The sequence below is a fragment of the Bos indicus x Bos taurus genome, chromosome X, assembly GCF_003369695.1.
Source record: "Bos indicus x Bos taurus breed Angus x Brahman F1 hybrid chromosome X, Bos_hybrid_MaternalHap_v2.0, whole genome shotgun sequence".
NCBI classification, from domain to species: domain Eukaryota; kingdom Metazoa; phylum Chordata; class Mammalia; order Artiodactyla; family Bovidae; genus Bos; species Bos indicus x Bos taurus.
Window position 1 is genome coordinate 142,759,009 of NC_040105.1, and position 18,004 is coordinate 142,777,012.

An 18,004-nucleotide genomic window follows, 5' to 3' on the forward strand; every position below is an offset into this window, starting at 1 on the left:
GTGTCAGACTTTATTTTTTTGGGCCCCCAAATCATTGCAGATGGTGACTGCAGGCATGAAATTAAAAGACGCTTACTCCTTGGAAGAAAAGTTATGACCAACTTAAACAGCATATTAAAAAGCAGAGACATTACTTTGCCAACAAAGGTCCATCTAGTCAAGGCTATGGTTTTTCCTGTGGTCATGTATGGATGTGAGAGTTGGACTGTGAAGAAGGCTGAGCGCCGAAGAATTGATGCTTTTGAACTGTTGGAGAAGACTCTTGAGAGTCCCTTGGACTGCAAGGAGATCCAACCAGTCCATTCTGAAGGAGATCAGCCCTGGGATTTCTTTGGAAGGAATGAGGCTAAAGCTGAAACTCCAGTACTTTGGCCACCTCATGCGAAGAGTTGACTCATTGGAAAAATCTCTGATGCTGGGAGGGATTGGGGGCAGGAGGAGAAGGGGACGACAGAGGATGAGATGGCTGGATGGCATCACTGACTCGATGGACGTGAGTCTCAGTGAACTCTGGGAGTTGGTGATGGACAGGGAGGTCTAGCATGCTGCGATTCATGGGGTCGCAAACAGCCGGACACGACTGAGCGACTGAACTGAACTGAACTGAAAGGTTTTGGTCAAAGCATTTGGGCAAGAAAAGATGTACAAAACTTGTATGCTGAAAACGATAAAGCTTTGATGGGAGAAACTAAAGAAAATCTAAAAAGTGATTTATACCTATTCATGGGTCAGAAGACTCAATATTGTTCAGACAACAATTCTTCCCATATTGATTTACAGATTTAATACAATCCCTTTCAAATTCCCAATAGGAACTTTTATAGAAAATGACAAGTTGATTTGAAAATTCATATGTAAATGGAAATGACTGAGAACTGTCAAAGCAACTTTGAGGAAAGAACACATTCAGATGGTTTACACTACCTGATTTTAAGGTGTATTACAGGGACTTCCCAGAGTTTACTCAAACTCGTGTCCATTGAGTCAATGATGCCATCCAACCATTTCATCTTCTGTCACCCCCTTTTCCTCCTGCTTCAATCTTTCTTTTATGGACATCCATAGGCAAAGGTATTAAATATAATAAGAAGACTAGACCTAAACCTCATACCTTACATATAAATTGACTCAAACTGGGTCACAGATTTAAATATAAAATTATATAATTTTAGAAGAAAACATAGCAGAAAATATTCATGACCTAGCATTAGGCGAAGACTTCTTACACATGACACTAAAAGCACAATATACAAAAGGAAAAAAATCAATACATTGAACTTCCTCAGAATGAAAAACTTTGCTCTGTGAAATACCCTGTTAGGAAGATAAAAAGACAAGCTATGGACTGGGAAAATATATTAGTAAATCACATCTCTAACAAAGGATTTGTATACAGAATATGTCAAGAACTCTTAAAACTCAACTGTGCCTTCACAAGAAATTGCAAAAAAAAAAAAAAAAAAAAAACAGAAAATACTACAGAGAGGTTGCATATACTGACCATCTAGCGTCCCTCATCAGTAATATTTTCCATAATTAGAGTCATTGTCAAAACAAGACAATTAATTGGCACAATACAATTAAGTAGAGGCACAGTTATTTCCAAATAAAAATTACAAATTGATACTCAATTAAATTATTAGAAAACTTTGACCTATGTTTGGAACAACTTGATTTGGTGAATCTATATTTTCAACTGTAAATTTTATGAAATCTAAGTATAGATCAAATATTCCTGGTGAAATTTGTCCTCCACATTGAAATGTGCTGTAAGTATAAAAGACACACCAGATTTCAAAAACTTCATATAAAAATATCTCATTAATAATTTTACAGTGATCATATACTGAAATGAAAGCAGATCAGATTGATATACACGATACATCATTAAAATTAATTTCACCATTTTAAAAAACTTTTTTAACGTGGCCACTAGAAAATTAAAAACTAGCATTCACATTATTTTTCTATTGGATAGTGTTCCTCTAAGGTGCCACAAAGGTAAAAACTGCAGGGAGCAGCTATCACCCTGGAGCTTCAGGGGTGTGGGAAGAGAAGAGTTTGTAATTACTAGAACTTGGGAGAGGGGCTCCCTGGAGCTAAACCTCAGGCTTCTGAAAAGGGGGTACTTGCCAACTGATGCCAAGATGTCTGAATTTGGAGGAAGGTGCCTGTGTTGCTGGAACCAAGACTTCTGAAGAGGGGGGACAGATTGTTGGTAGTGTCTCTGAGCAGACATGATGAGGCAGATTCTTCCAAGTGTTGGAAAAACTGCAACCAGATTCAGCTGACGCTACAGGAAGGCACTGCTGTTTGCAGGGTGAACACACAAGGCTGCAGTGGTACAGGAACCACAGACAGGAAAATCCACCGCAAGCAAATAGGCAGGAAGTCTTTACCTTCTCCAGCTCTGCGGTCTCCTTCTACTGCCCCCTATTGGCAGAACCTAACAAAGCTACAGTTTTTCCAGTAGTCAAGAAGGGATGTGAGAGTTGGACCATAAAGAAGACTGAGCGCTGAAGAATCAATGCTTTTGAACTGTGGTGTTGGAGAAGACTCTTGAGAGTCCCTTGGACTGCAAGGAGATTCAATCCAGTCCATCCTAGAGGGAATCAGTCCTGAATAGTCATTGGAAGGACTGATGCTCAAGCTGAAGCTCCAATACTTTGGCCACCTGATGTGAAGAGCTGACTCATTTGAAAAGACCCTGATGCTGGGAAACATTGAGGGCAGGAGGAGAAGGGGGCGACAGAGGATGAGATGGTTGGATGGCATCATGGACTCAATGGGCATGAATTTAAACAAACTCTGGGAGATAGTGATTGACAAGGAAGCCTGGCGTCCATGAGGTCTCAAAGAGTCAGACACAACTGAGCAACTGAACAACAACAACAACATACAGTTGGCCAACAAAGCAGAAATGTGGCTCGTAGTGCCTTACTGCCGGCATTACAAAGCAGAGTTTGGAGTTGAGGTAAGAACTTAGTTACTACCACAGTACAACTTCGACAAAGTCACTTAGGTAGCCTCCAAATATCTATATTGTCCTTCCATCATTCCTGAGATGTGACTGGGAAGTGGCTCCACAGACAAGAACTACCATTTCTCAGTTTCCTTTGCATTTAGGTGGGGCCTTCCTGACAAGTCCTTGCCAATGGAATGCTGGTAGAAGGGGTGTGGGTGACATTCAGGCCACTCTAAAAAGCTCACCTCCCTTCTCTACTCTTTCTGTTTTTCCCACCTATTGGCTGGTTATCAGCATCCAGGGTGACCTTGGATGCTGTATGTTGAAACAACAAAATTAATGTTACCTTAATGGATACATAATTCTTCAGACACTCTACTTTGGCCCCTAGGTAGAAATGGGCATAGTATCCCTAGTTGCCATGAGGTCACCAAGGAGGCATTTTAAAAAAATTTTAATTAGGGGATAATTGCTTTACAATGTTGTGTTAGTTTCTGCTATACAACACCGTGAATCAGCTATAAGTATACATATATCCCCTCCCTCTTCAGCCTCCCTCCTACCCACCCCCATCCCACCCCTCTAAGTCATCAAAGAGCACTGAGCTGAGCTTGCCAAGGAGGTTTTTAAATCTACCAGCAGGGAATTCACAAATGCTTATCAAAACTCTACTCCCATATATATCCATTTTCCATATAAGAAGAAATATTTCTTTTACCTTTTGAACTTAAAGATTATTTAGCTGGGAAAATGGATACTCTTCCCAAGAGTTTTAGAGAATTTATTCATGTATTCTAAATTGGAGAGTACTTAGCATTGATAATACTTCTGGTATAATATTGCAATTATGTTATAACAGCATACTATTAAACTTGTTAGAAAATCTGAGTAATTTTATGTAAAATGTACGTTCAGGATGAGGTGATGAGGGTGAATTCTAGCACCTATCTTCACCACAACAAAAGTGTTTTGTTTTTTAAATGATTCATATGCCAAATTATTAACAAGGGGTCATCTTCAGTCTCCGATTAAAGTCATATGTTAACATGGATTTGAACTTCCACCAACCCCTTCATTTAACACAGGTGTAAAAGGTGGGATTTTGCTATGGGAATGGCCCTTGGGCACCAGTGTTATGGTGCACCAGTGTTGTTGTGGCTCAGTCCCTAAGTTGTGTCCTACTTTTTGAGACCCCATGGACTGCAGCACGCCAGGCCTCCATGTCTATCACCAACTCCTGGAGTTTACTCAGACTTATGTCTATAGAGTTGGTGATGCCATCCAACCATCTCATTCTCTGTCGTCCCATTCTCCTCCCACCCTCAGTCTTTCCCAGCATCAGGGTCTTTTCCAATGAGTCAGTTCTTTACATCAGGTGGCCAAAGTATTGGAGCTTCAGCTTCAGCATCAGTCCTTCCAGTGAATATTCAGGGTTGATTTCCTTTAGGATTGACTGGTTTGATCTTGTTGTCCAAAGGACTCTCAAGAGTCTTCAGCAACACAATTCGAAAGTATCAATTCTTTGGCACTCAACCTTCTTTACGGCCCAACTCTCACATCTGTACACTACTGGAAAAACCATAGCTTTGACTACACGGACTTTTGTCAGCAAAGTGATGTCTCTGCTTTCTAATACCTTGTCTAGCTATCTCATAGCTTTCCTTCCAAGGGAGCAAGCATCCTTTAATTTCATGGCTGCAGTCACTGTCTGCAGTGATTGGAGCCCAACAAAACAAAATCTGTCACTGCTTCCACCTTTTCCCCTTCTATTTGCCATGAAGTGATAGGAGCAGATGCCAATGTCATGTAAAGTATAATCAGAATTCTCTCAGATGTGCAGACTAGATTCAAGGAGATGGAGAGGGACTTCCCCAGTGGTGCAGCAGGTGCAGGTTCAATCCCTAGATGGGGAGTGAAGATCCCACATGCCTTCCATCCAAAAAACCCAAAGAACATAAAACAGAAGCAATATTGTGTGCTGTGCTCAGTTGTGTCCAACTCTTTGCAACCCTATGGACTGTAGCCTGCTAGGCTCCTCTGTCCATGGGGATTCTCCAGGCAAGAATACTGGAGTGGGTTGCCATGCCTTCCTCCAGGGGATCTTTCCAACCCAGGGACTGAACCCAGGTCTTCCATATTGCAGGCAGATTCTTTACTGACTGAGCCACCAAGAAACCTTGGGCTAATGCTACCAGTTTCTCAGTGTGGTGGAGTCCTCACTGAGGCCACATCTGGAAAACATGCATCAGTGAAGCCCACCTTAGGGTCTTTGTACTTGCTATTGCCATTGTCATGATATACCCATGACTGGCTTATATTTTCACTGCCAGTTCCTCTGGACTTTCCCAATCTTTTTTTAAAAGATAATTTATTTATTTTTATTTTTGGTTGCACTGGGTTTTCATTGCTGTGCTCAGGCTTTCTCTAGTTGTGGTGAGCAGGGGCTGCTTTTCATTGTGGTGCTCAGGAAGACTATAAAAATGGTCTACATAAAAAAAATCTTAAAAAACAGGAGATGGAGGAAAGAGGATTTTTTGAGCTAGTCAAAGAGAACAGTTGCTTTAAAACCTTCCATGCATTACAAGAGGAAGCCTGGAACCTCCACAACAATGTCATAAGATTGCCCTAAATTCCTTTTTAGATGGTTATAAAGTTTAGAATTTCTACTTTCAGATTTTGAAATAGCATGAAGAAACTGGTTAAATATGTTTCTAGAAAGACAGTCAGCAACCTCTCATGATATTCATGTTGAGTGTTGGCTAAAGAGGCCAGAGAGAATGGAAAGAGGATCTATACCAGTGTCTTCATGGAGTGGCCCGAAGGTCTTCCAGAACTGTACAACTCTGTTTTGGAAGATAATGAAGATGTCTCTGTCTTTCTCCCTCTCACCACTAGTGCCATGGACACGCTCTCTTGTATAGACCTGAATTCCCACTCTGCACATTGATCCACTGGAGTGCAGATCTTCTCCACGCCAGCTCGCTTTCCTTTCACTTGCTTTCTCTCTGCCCAGTCCTCACTTCAGAAATACTTACTGATTTAAAAGGATATTGCCACTCTTTTCAGTGTTATCAACTGCCGGTTCCTTCTTCCAAGTGAGGCTCAAAAGGAGTGATACATAGTTCATACATACTGCTGCTGCTGCTAAGTCACTTCAGTCGTGTCCGACTGTGCGACCCCATAGACGGCTGCCCACCAGGATCCCCTGTCCCTGGGATTCTCCAGGCAAGAACACTGGAGTGGGTTGCCATTTCCTTCTCCAATGAATGACAGGGAAAAGTGAACTCGAAGTCATTCAGTCCTGCCCGACTCTTAGCAACCCCATGGACTGCAGCACACCAGGCTCCTCCATCCATGGGGTTTTCCAGGCAAGAGTACTGGAGTGGGTTGCCACTGCCTTCTCCGTCATACGTACTAGAGGTCTATGAACCTCTAGTTCTAGGGGTCAGAGTGGATTAAGGCACACAAAAAGATTAAGCTACCTGTATCTGAGATCAGCTGCCAACCTCCAAAATACTGCCCTCATTAGTTCTCCACTATTCCTGAAATTCCCACCAATTCTCCCTCTTAAAGGGCCTGCCAAAGGAATCCAACTAGGTTTTCAGGCTCTGAAAACAAAGCAGTGAAGTAGTTCACATTTGGCTTTAGCACAGTTCCTGCTCAATAACTGAGGAGTGATTTAACCTCTCTGAACTTTGGTTTCTTCATTTGTTAAAAAGAATCCTTTATCTTCAGTGCACCTGACACCTATTTCTTGGAGTCTCTGAGCAGCTGGCATTTATTATTCAATAACATGCAAGATTGCAAGGCTGAAAGTGGTCTCTCTTCCTGTGGTATCTACATTTTCATAATAGTATCTCAGTAACTTATATCTGATGGATATTTGTAAGTTTCCACTGAATCCTCCCACCAGCTCTGTGTGATAGTCTGATTACATATCTATCTCTAATTAACTGTCAAGAAAATGGTCTAAAATGGGTATATATGACCTGCCCGCCATTATGGGACAAACTGGTGGTACAACCAGAATGAGAGACCGCATCTCCTCATGTCTGGCCCAGTGCACTTTTCTAGAGATGAACATTTCTGATCTCTGTGTTTCTGGACCCTCCAGGATTTATTTCTGATCATCTGGACAGAAAAAGAGAGGGGAATCCCAGGTTTTGCTCTAAGCATAAAACTGCTAGCCTCACCTCTAGTTTATTACACGCTCTATGGTCTCTGACTCATGCCCAACGCCTTTTCCTCAACTTGGGAAGCCCCTGCCATCAGAAATCTACCAACTCTTCACCATCTGCCTGGAGACCTTCTTCGGGCAGCCTGCCCTGACCAAACCCACACTCCAGGCATTATTCCTTTAGCATCTAAGCATCCAGAATCCTCAGTTAGTTGCACATTTTTTGTGTTAATGGGTGAGGTTCTTCTAAAAAAGAGAAAAATGATAGCGTAACAATCAGAGCTTTAATCAAACTGTAAGATTTTAGGTTATGACCAGGATTAATACTGATGAAATAAAAATTCACATTTTAAGGCAAGTAAAGAAAAGCATAAACATAAAATTTTTCTCTGCCTTCTGACCTCCTCCCTCACATCTAGTGTGCATTATGCACCAACCAGATCTCCCCAGTGACAGAAATACCTGTTCAACCGTAAAGAACAATGTTCTCCCGGTGTGGGCAAGATCACTTCTAAGGAGACCAACATTCTTTCTTAATCTTGAAAGAGGTCATGATGACATATTACTGGATAACTCCTTTAGGAGATAATATTCTGTCTTAATGCTGGCAAAATCACTTTTTAGGAGACCAACATTCCTTCTTCATCTTATAAGGGGTCATGATGACATATTACTCGATAACTCCTTTAGGGGATAATATTCCTTTTTAACACTGTAAGGGGTCACAGTAACCCAGTACTTTATAGGTACACATCTGAATTATGTAAACCATCAATATCTGATGTATAACCCTTTGTCTCAAAAATGGATATAACTGTTCTTTGATCTCTAATTGGCAGAACAGTTCTGAGTTCTCTGAGAGAGATTGTCTCCCAGGTTATAATCTTCAGGTTGGCTTAAAAATTTCCATTCTTTTTGATATTTGGCAAAACTAATACAATTATGTAAAGTTTAAAAATAAAATAAATTTTAAAAAAATTTCCATTCTGTTCATAGATTGACTATTGAATTTTTTCATCAACAATTCAAATCTCTGGGATACTGGGAAGGAAATTTACATAGGAATTTCAGAACCCCAAAAGGTCAGAGATTTGATAAGAATGGATAGCCCTGGGGAGTTCTGAATCTCTTGGTCTTTTTCATTTTAATTTTTTAGCTGTACTGGGTTTTCATTGCTGCACGCGGGCTTTCTCTAGTTGTGGTGTGCGGGCTTCTCATTGCGGTGGCTTCTCTTGTTACAGAACATGGGCTCTAGAGCATGCAGGCTTCACTAGTTGAAGTGCTTGCACTTAGTTGCCCTGCAGCATGTGGGATCTTCCAGGACCAGAGATCAAATCCACGTCCCCTGCGTTGGCAGGCAGATTCTTATCTACTGGACCATCAGGGAAGTCCTGAAGCCTTTTCTAAGAAAAGGAAATGAAATGGAGTTCTCTTTTCAGTTTGAAAGATGATGAGATGACTTAGGATAACAAGACTCACTTCAAGGTGATGAGCTATCCTATTTGAGCTTCAGCTACAATAAAACTAATGGTTGCAAGGACCAGAATGATACGCTTGTTCATTATATACCTGGAGAGTTCCAGGGCTATCTATCCTTTGGAGGTAAAACTCATAAGTTCCCTAGCAAAGTGAGACGGCACATCCTGTTTTAACTACAGGGGAGCAATTCTGAAGTCGTACACACAAGATATACTTCAGATATCTATGTCAGTCTACTGATTTCCATAATAGTTCAGTTCAACAAGTATTTCTCAAATGTTTGTTTTTCAGGCACTGTGCCAGTTGCTAGAGATGTGGAGATAATAACTATTTGTAATAGTCAAGCATTACCAAGAGTTTTTCTTTTTTTTTTTTAAAGCTATGTCAGACCCTGTGCTAGGTGCTTTAGACATATCATCTCATTTCAGTTTTTCCATTGCCCCATGAGGTATTCTTATTCTCACTTTACAGATAAGGAAAAGGAAGCATGGAAAGGTTGAGTAAGGTTAGACAGCTTAGTACAGAGCAGAGGTGGGACTCAACCCCAGGTATGGCTAATTCCAAACTTCATGATCTAACCCTACACCATACTTCAGAGACTATTAAGCTTTAAGGTCCTGATGGCAAAGCCGCAGGCACATACTCAAAGAAGGAACTTCAAACTACTATACTAAATGCTGAGATAGAGGTATGTATATGGTGCTATGAAAACACAGAGCATCGCTTATGGATTTCTATACACACAGACTCTGCAGCCAGACAGCCTGGGTTTGAAGTGTGACTTGCCACTCATCAATTATGTGAACTTGGACAAGTTAAACCTTCATCTGCCTCAGTTTCCTTATCTAAAAAGAGGGATAATAATAGAACCTAATTCACAGAGTTGTTTTGAGGTTGAAAAGTGCTTAGAATAGTTCCTGGCATATGTAAGTGCTATTCAAATGTTAAATGCATGCGTGCATGCTAAGTTGCTTCAGTTGTGTCCAGCTCTGTGCTTAACTCCATCAGGTTCCAGGGAAGACTTCTTTAAAGGGTTAATTGCCTGAATTGAGTCATAGAGGGTGAGTGAGTATAAGCCAGGTGAAGGAAAGAGCAAAGGTGGGCTAGGCAGGTGGGGAGAGCATCATGGGTGGGGCTTCACTACAAGTGACTTGGTAATTCTAGACTAGAGTGTAAAGTACAGAAAAGAAAGTGGTAGGGGGTTGTCTGGCAAGGCCTTGCATGTCACTTGAAAGAGTTTGGACTTGATTTTATAGACAACAGGGAACCATGAAAGGGAAGGGTTTTATGCAGGGGAACAATATGGACAGATGTCCATGGGGAGGATAGATTTGTTATATAGCCTGAAATTTACCTTGACTCAGCACAGGGACTTCCCTGGTGATCCAGAGGTTAAGACTTCGCTTCCACTGCAGGGGCTGTAGGTTTGATCCTTGGTTGGCGAAATAAGATCCCACATGCCATGCAGCCAAAAAACAAAACAACAAAAACCTCAGCACAGACAATGCAAGATACACACACCCCTATACATATACATGAACATATAGATAAATTCTAAGGACAGTTACTGTCTGAAGCACCTCAAAGAGGAACACATTCTAGCAGTGCTTAGTTTGCATCTGAAGGGCTCTAATTATGAGTTCATGCTCCAGAAGCAGCTACTGGAAAGCTTCAACCACTCTACCTAAATCTACACTAGAGGGTTTGCTCATTACATACAGGATGGTAGAAATAAACTTTCACTTGTTAAATAAATAGTGTTCCAGATTTATGGACTGTTGCTTTTGTCTGCCCTTGCATCAAGGGGGCCTAAAACACTGGTACTTCCAGAGTGACATTCTAGGTCTAGAAATCCATTCGGTCCTGGCTCCTGACACTTGATGGATGAGTCTGCTGCCTGATTTGACCAGAAGTTTAGCTAAAATGATATTGCTGGAGAATTGCTAAATGTGCTTCAAATGAACCTTTCCTGCGTGGGGCTTCCTGGAGCTTATGAGGACAGGTTGTAGGACTATGCCCAACTGCTAATAAATGTATGCTTGGCAGAATTGGGTCGAAGTCCTGTTTTCAGTGGAACATACCAGCCGGTATGGAGGCCCTGAGGGATGAAGACTACAACCCACAGATAATTCTAGACATTGGAAACTACTGATATTCACTGAAAAGTACCTGATGGTGCTAGAGGCTAAATTGGCCTAGGTCAGTCTGCAATAGAATTAAATGAGGGCAAGAATGGAGGCAGGGAGACAAGTTAGGAGGAGGCTGCTGCAAGTGGTTCAATCAATAGATGATGAAGATCTCAACTAGGGCAGTGACAGTGAGTAAGAAGAAAAGAGAACGGAGTTTAGAAATATTTCAGAGGTAAAATCTGGAAGTCTTGGCGAGCCATTGGATGGTAAGGTCCAGGAACAATTTGTGATAACCTCCAAGTTTCTTTGTTATTATTATTATTGAAGGATAATTGCTTTACAATGTTGTATTAGTTTATGCCTTACAACAAAGTAAATCAGCTATTAGTATACATATATCCCCTACTTCTTGAATCTCCCTCCCACCCACCCCTTCCCACCCCTCTACAGGTTTCTTGTTTGAGTTATTAGGTAGACATTAGTGACATTCACTGATGAAGGGGCAGTATAATAACCAGAGGAAGAGAAAGTCTGGGAAGGACCAGGGGCAAGCATTTTAATTATGCTCTGCATACGCTGAGCTTAACATCCACATGGAGATGTCCAGCAAGCATTTGGATAATATAAGCCTGAAGCTCAAGGGAAAGTGAGGGTTGGAAATATAGATGGAAAGTCATCAGCACACAAGGCCTAGAGAATACTTCAAGAGTGGATGGATCTTCAGCTACCATAACACAAAATCAGTAAATGATGTTTAAAAAGTGTTTGATAAGAAAACAGTAGAATGTGGAAAACAACACAGTGCTCCTCAGAAAAGCAAACACTGAATTACCATATGATCCAATAATTCCATTTCTGGAGATATATATATCCCAAAAAAATGATAGCAGAGGCTCAAACAGATATTATACACTTGAGTTCACAGCAGCACATTCATAATAGCCAAAGATGGAAATAGATCAAATGTCCATCAATGAATGAAAAGATAAATAAAATATGATGTTGTATGTGTACAAAATAGAATATGTTTCAACCTTTAAAAAGGAATGAAATTCTGATATATATGACAACATAGACAACCCTGGAAGACATTTGCTAAGTGAAATAAGTGTGACAATAGAGGACAAATATTGTATGATTCCATTTATATGATGTACCTAGAATAAAATTTATAGTGACATGACCTAGAAGAGTCATTACCAGGGGCTGGGCAGGAAGGGAATGAGAAGTTATTGTTTACTGGATACAGAAGTTCAGTTTGAGAGAATGAAAAACTTCTGTAGATGGCTTGTGGTGATGACTGTACCACAACACAACTGTGCTTAATGCCACTGTACACATAAAATAGTCGAAATGGTAAATCTGTGCAATGTATATTTTACTGGGAAAAAAACAAAGAAACAGTGGGATAATCATATTCTTTTCAATGACTGAGGTAAACACCATAAGGAATACTTCAAAGAGAGATTGCTTTTGGGAAGCATGAAAGGGGTGGGCATAGGGTCTTCTGCTTATCACTTTGTATAAGCCTTTTTTTTTTTTGTATAAGCCTTTGGTATGCTTTTTTAAAAAGAAAAAAACTATATGCATCAAATAAAAACATTTTAAACTGAAAAAAGAGTGGAGGAGATCACTCAGGGTGAGGTTGAGGAAGTGGTGGAAGAAGAGATTGTTGTTGTTCAATCGCTAAGTCATGTCTGATTCTTTGAGACCTCATGGATCCCAGCACGCCAGGCTCCTCTATCCTCCACTATCTCCCGGAGTTTGTCCAAGTTCATGCCTATTGAGTCGGTGTTGCCATCCAACCATTTCGTCTTCTGTCGTCCCCTTCTCCTCCTGCCTTCAATCTTTCCCAGCATCAGGGTCTTTTCCAGTGAGTTGGCTCTTCACATCAGGTGGCCAAAGTATTGAAGCTTGAGCTTCAGCTTCAGCATCAGTCCTTCCAATGAATTTTCAGGGTTGATTTCCTTTAGGATTGACTGATTTGATCTTCTTGCAGTCCAAGGGACTCTCAAGAGTCTTCTCCAACACCACAAAAGAAGAGGTACCTTAGGATAAAAGTGGCAAGAAACAAAACCCCACTAAAATAAGGTAGTGAAAAGAGAGAGTCATTACAAGGATCCAGGAAGTCACGTGGAAATGTAGTGCAGCCAGCACCACAGCCCCTCACAGAGAGTCAAAACTCCCCTGGGTGCCCTCTCCCATGCTTCCTCTCCTCAGTCCCATCTCCCTCCTGTTCCTCTCACCATGCTTCCCCCTCTGCTACTCTGTCTGCTCCTCTGTACCCCTCCCTGTTTCGGGATCTCTTCCCTGTTTCTCAGGCAGAGTGCCTTTATTTCTCACGCTGCCTCCTCTGCCCGGAAGTGCCTTCTAGTCACTCATCCACTCACACAATCACAACCATAGGGTCAGCCTCTGAGTCGGTGTGACCCCTCACCCGAGTTCCCTGCCGTCTGCTTCCTTTATCTCACTGCATTCTGGGGGAGAAAGAACGGACTCCCACAGGTATGGTATCCACCTCCCATTAGAGAGCCATCACTAGACCTATTGACTGTGTCGGGGGCTTTACCATCCCTTCCTGAGAGATTATGGGTTTGGGAAGTACTGCAGTAAAGGAGATGTAAGCTGGGTATGAACCCAAGATATAACTACTATCGATTAAGATCCTTGAGGGACAGAGGAGTAGAAGAATCCAGAGAAGAAAAGTCAGGAAAAAGAGTTTCAGGCAGACAAATACAGTGAGAAATGCTGCAGAGCAAGATCCTGTAAAATAAAGACTTAAAAGGTGCCCGTTGAGTTTGGCACTGGGGTGAATGAAAGGGAAGGACTTAGAACATCAAATACAAACCATTCTTTCAAGAGGCTTGGCTGGCAAGGCTTGGAGGGCAGGGAGACATAGGTTGAAAAGATTTTTGCTTGTTTTTATTCAAACAAAACAGAGGTTTTGTTGCGGTTACAAGTACAGCAGGGTATAAGGGAAGAGCAGAGATTTGTAAAGAGATGGACAGGTGACAAGGTGGGTGTTGAACTAGAGAAGGGATGAGTTATCCGCTGAGACAGGTAGAACAGCCTAAGAACTGCAGTAACATTTTACAGAAAACCCAAATGAAACTTTTGGCCAACCCAACAGAAGACAATCAGGCCAAGGACAGTACCTAGTACCTAGGGGAATGCCAACACAACACAAACGAGCGCCAACTCCAGATCTGATGGTCCAGGGGGAATGTTTACTTTGGGTCTAGGTTCCCTACCATCATACAGCTCTGTACCACTCCTTAACCTAATTGGCTTTGTGCCCCAGGAGTGCCTAATAATAACTTTTACAAATTATCATCAGAAAGGAAAGTATGGAGCACTAAAATCATATATCACATTCCAGAAAGAGGACAGAAAGGGGAATTATGACCCACCTTCCCTCTCGGGGTCTCTGTTTCCCCATGGTGAAAGTGAAGGGCTGGGACTTCCCTGGCGGTCCAGTGGTTAAGACTCTGAGCTACCACTGCAGGGGGTCAATCCCTGGAAGGGGAACTGAGATCCCACATACTGAACAGTGAAAGTGAAAGTGAGTCGCTCAGTCGTGTCCCATTATTTGCAACCCCATGGACTATACAGTTCGTGGAATTCTCCAGGCCAGAATACTGGAGTAGGTAGCCTTTCCCTTCTCCAAGGGATCTTCCCAACCCAGGGATTGAACGCAGGTCTCCTGCATTGCAGGCAGTTTCTTTACCAACTGAGCTATGAGGGAAGAGCGGCAAAAAAACAAAACAAAACAAAATAAAAAACAACAACAACAACAACAACAAAAAACACATAAACAAGTGAAGGGCTGGTCTCAGTTGTTTCTCTGGCTCCTCTGGCTGGAACACTCTGATTCTTTGACTTCTGGCTTATCTCTGCTCTTCTTGTAGCTGTATTAATATTCTCCTACATTCATACAAATGGGGGAAGCTGACTACATTCTTTTACAAGCTAATGATAACAGGGGAAAAAATCCAAGGAACCTGAACAATCACAAAATATGATCAGTAAAAGAAAAGGAGAGTCAAAAGGAAAAAAATGTGATTGGCTTCTTGCTACTAATGTCCGTGCCCAGCCTTGCAACAGTAAGGCTGTGTTCCCTGGAGATCAAATCAATGGCTCAAAAGGGGAAAACAAACCACCTTTTTTCTCTGGTCAAATCAAGATTTTCTACTCCAATAAAAATAAAATTAAAAATAAGTAAAAATAAAGAATAACTTAAAAAATCAAGACTTATTCCCTGTCCCTGCTAACTTTTGAGGAGACAGTGAACATGTTCCTCTCTCTGTAACATCCCTCACAGTTGTCATAAGCATTAAGAGTATTTTAACATATATAAAAGAATATATGCTTAATTATTATTCTAACTCACCAACTATTCTCACCAAACTTTCAGAACTTCATGGGCAGGGGGAGATTAGACTAGGGACTGTATGCCCTGTCCACCTTCTTCCATGCTGCCTGCTTGCAACAATTTACCAGTGTCAACGCCTGGATTCCTCACTCCTAGTCTGAAGTTTAAAAATACTTTGAGTGGGATTACAAAGAAAGATCATGCTGCCATTTCTACAAAAAGATGGTACAACTGATTTGTGTATACATCAGATCCTTTCAGTTCTTTTCCCAGGGTCAAGGATAGGATTATTCAGTCTTGTCTACACCCTCAACCCTCTTGTGACCAGATGGCTTTTAATTGTGTCCAGGTGGCCAGGGAGAGAGGTAAAAGTGGTGGTCAAGAAATTCCCTTGTTCATGTAGATCAGACCTAGGCCCATGAATCAATCACAGGTGCATGGACCCACACAGGAAGGTAGTTTAGCCAAATATTTCACCACACAGGCTGAGTCCCCCAACTTCAGTATTAAACATCATAGGCAAAGGCTCCAGTCTGGAGAATGGGTCAAGTTCTCAGTTTCTGCTTCAATCTGTGAGGCTGAGTCAGTCCCCTGAGTAGGGCACAGGGGACAGTACACTGCCTTCTGGTTCATGTACCAGGGCAGGTAGAGGCAGGGAGATGGTAATGGCTCAGCTGCCAGCCTTTTCAGCAGATGGTATCACCACCATGAGATAATTAGTGCGCAGTCCCACAGTGGGGCTGGGTATAGAGAATGAACAACTGAAATTGAAAATCAGATGAACAGAAATGTAGGGGAGATTGTGGCCCAGCTGTAAATGTTCATGCCTCAACATGAAAGGCTCCAATTGCATCAGCTCTAAAGATGCAGAGCTTTTTCCATTGGCATTTGGGTCTCAAACACTTAACTAGCTTCCTGCTGTTGAGTAGCTAAGTCATGTCTGACTCTTTGAGACCCCGTGTACTGTAGCCCGCCAGGCTTCTCTGTCCATGCGATTTCCCAGGCAAGAATGCTGGAGTGGATTGCAATTTTAGTCTCCAGAAGATCATCCTGACCCAGGGGTTGAACCCGCACCTCCTGCATTGGCAGGCGGATTCTTTACCACTGAGTCACCAGGGACGCCCAACTAGCTTCCTAGGTCTACTTTATTTCTGCTCTTTCTCAGAAAGCACTGTCTCTGCGATTCTTTCTTTGCAAAGGTTTGAACCATCTTGCAACTCAGTTCTCCTGCTCCCTGGGCAGCCCCTCAGCACACCTGCCTAGAGCCCTAGGTGCCATGGCCAGAAGCCCTTAGGAAGGAGCCTGCGCTTGCCCCAGCGCTTCCACCCTCTGCCTGTGTGCTGCTTTGCTTATTTAACCAAGGGCTGCCGTTGAATGTTACCAAGATGATAAACTGCACTTTTGACTATTCCTTTGTTGTTTTAAACATCCTTTTGATGCACTAAGAGCCACTTATATATACATAAAATAAGTGGCCCTCTGTTTTATGAACCGTTAGATTGAAAATGTGTCAGCTCAAGTGCAATCTACCAATTTACTGATTGTTGGTCTATGACTAATCAACAGAAATGAGCTGTGTTACTGGCAGACGTGCCAACAGTTACTTCATTAGTTGTACGTGTCTGCGTGGAGCAAGAGGTTGTAAAATAACAGTGGTGAAGAAGACCAAGGCCCCAGCTAACCCCAGGCTAAGGGGGCCCTGGCTTGCTAAATGGGTGTGCAAGGGTCGTCCTACTGCCCTCAGTTCGGGGTAAGTCTGACCACTCGAGGCTGAGTTCCCTCCCTCACAGGAAATGAGTTGGTTTACCCTCCACCTAGAGTCTCTGATACTTGGCCATCGAGTTGCTTTTATTAATACAAGCAGGACTTTCAGAGTGACGTGCCTTTGGGGAGAAGGAGAAAAGACTATAAACACAAAAGAAAGGGAAACTGAATAAAAAAGGAAAGCCCTCCTGCAGTCGGAAGGTGGCTTCCTCCTTCACACTGGCTAAGTACACTGGATTCATAAACACTCTTATTGAATTGGGTTTCAGAGCTTCGACCTCATATTGACTTAGTAGATAGATAAGACAGAAGCAAACACAGCATCTAGCGATCTGACTCCAGAGTGGGGCCACCAGGGCATGACCTGGCTGTACTGAGGACACAGGCAATGTTTGTTCTTAGCATGTCCCACTGCCTCTTTTGACACATTCTCCCCACCCCTTTTCAGCCCACTTCCCTGGGTCCCAGTGTCTCCTGCTGTTAATGCAAGTTCGTGCACCTGACAGTGAGGTTAAACAAACTGAAAAGGTGGAGTTTGGAATAGGGAAAGGTTTACTGCAGGGCCATGCCAGGGGGCGGGTGGCTCCTGCTCGAAAAAGCCTTGAGCTCTCTGAAGGGTTTCTACAAAGCACTTTTAAAAAGTCAGGTGGGGCACAGGGTCCACAGGTATGTGATCAACTCACACAGGATTCTCTGATGGCTAGGGAAGAGGATAGTGTCACAGGGGTTAAGTCCTTAGGCTCCGGGAGGCCTGGGGCTATGTGTTCCTGATCATCAAGTACTTAACATTTTCAATTTGGTGGGGGGTTTTCACATCTGTGTGAAAAGGAGTACGTCAAGGCTGTATATTGTCACCCTGCTTATTTAACTGATATGCAGAGTACATCATGAGAAACGCTGGGCTGGAAGAAGCACAAGCTGGAATCAAGATTGCTGGGAGAAATATAAATAACTTCAGATATGCAGATGACACCACCCTTATGGCAGAAAGTGAAGAGGAACTAAAAAGCCTCTTGATGAAGGTGAAAGAGGAGAGTGAAAAAGTTGGCCTAAAGCTCAACATTCAGAAAACGAAGATCATGTCATGTGGTCCCATCACTTCATGGGAAATAGATGGG

General features: G+C 42.3%; 1 long non-coding RNA gene across 5 annotated transcripts in view; it reads right to left on the minus strand.

The window, feature by feature from the left end:
- The window catches only part of LOC113887211, a 90,096-nt gene that overhangs the window by 19,300 nt on the left and 52,792 nt on the right, over positions 1 to 18,004 (minus strand). For 3 of the 5 annotated variants that reach the window (XR_003509669.1, XR_003509670.1, XR_003509666.1), the window contains one exon: positions 8,502 to 10,053. The exons of 1 other annotated variant lie outside the window; for it this stretch is intronic. This is a non-coding gene — a long non-coding RNA (uncharacterized LOC113887211). Of the gene's footprint in view, positions 1 to 8,501; positions 10,054 to 12,756; positions 12,799 to 18,004 lie in introns of those variants that run through there. One more of the 5 variants, XR_003509667.1, reaches the window with a different exon arrangement.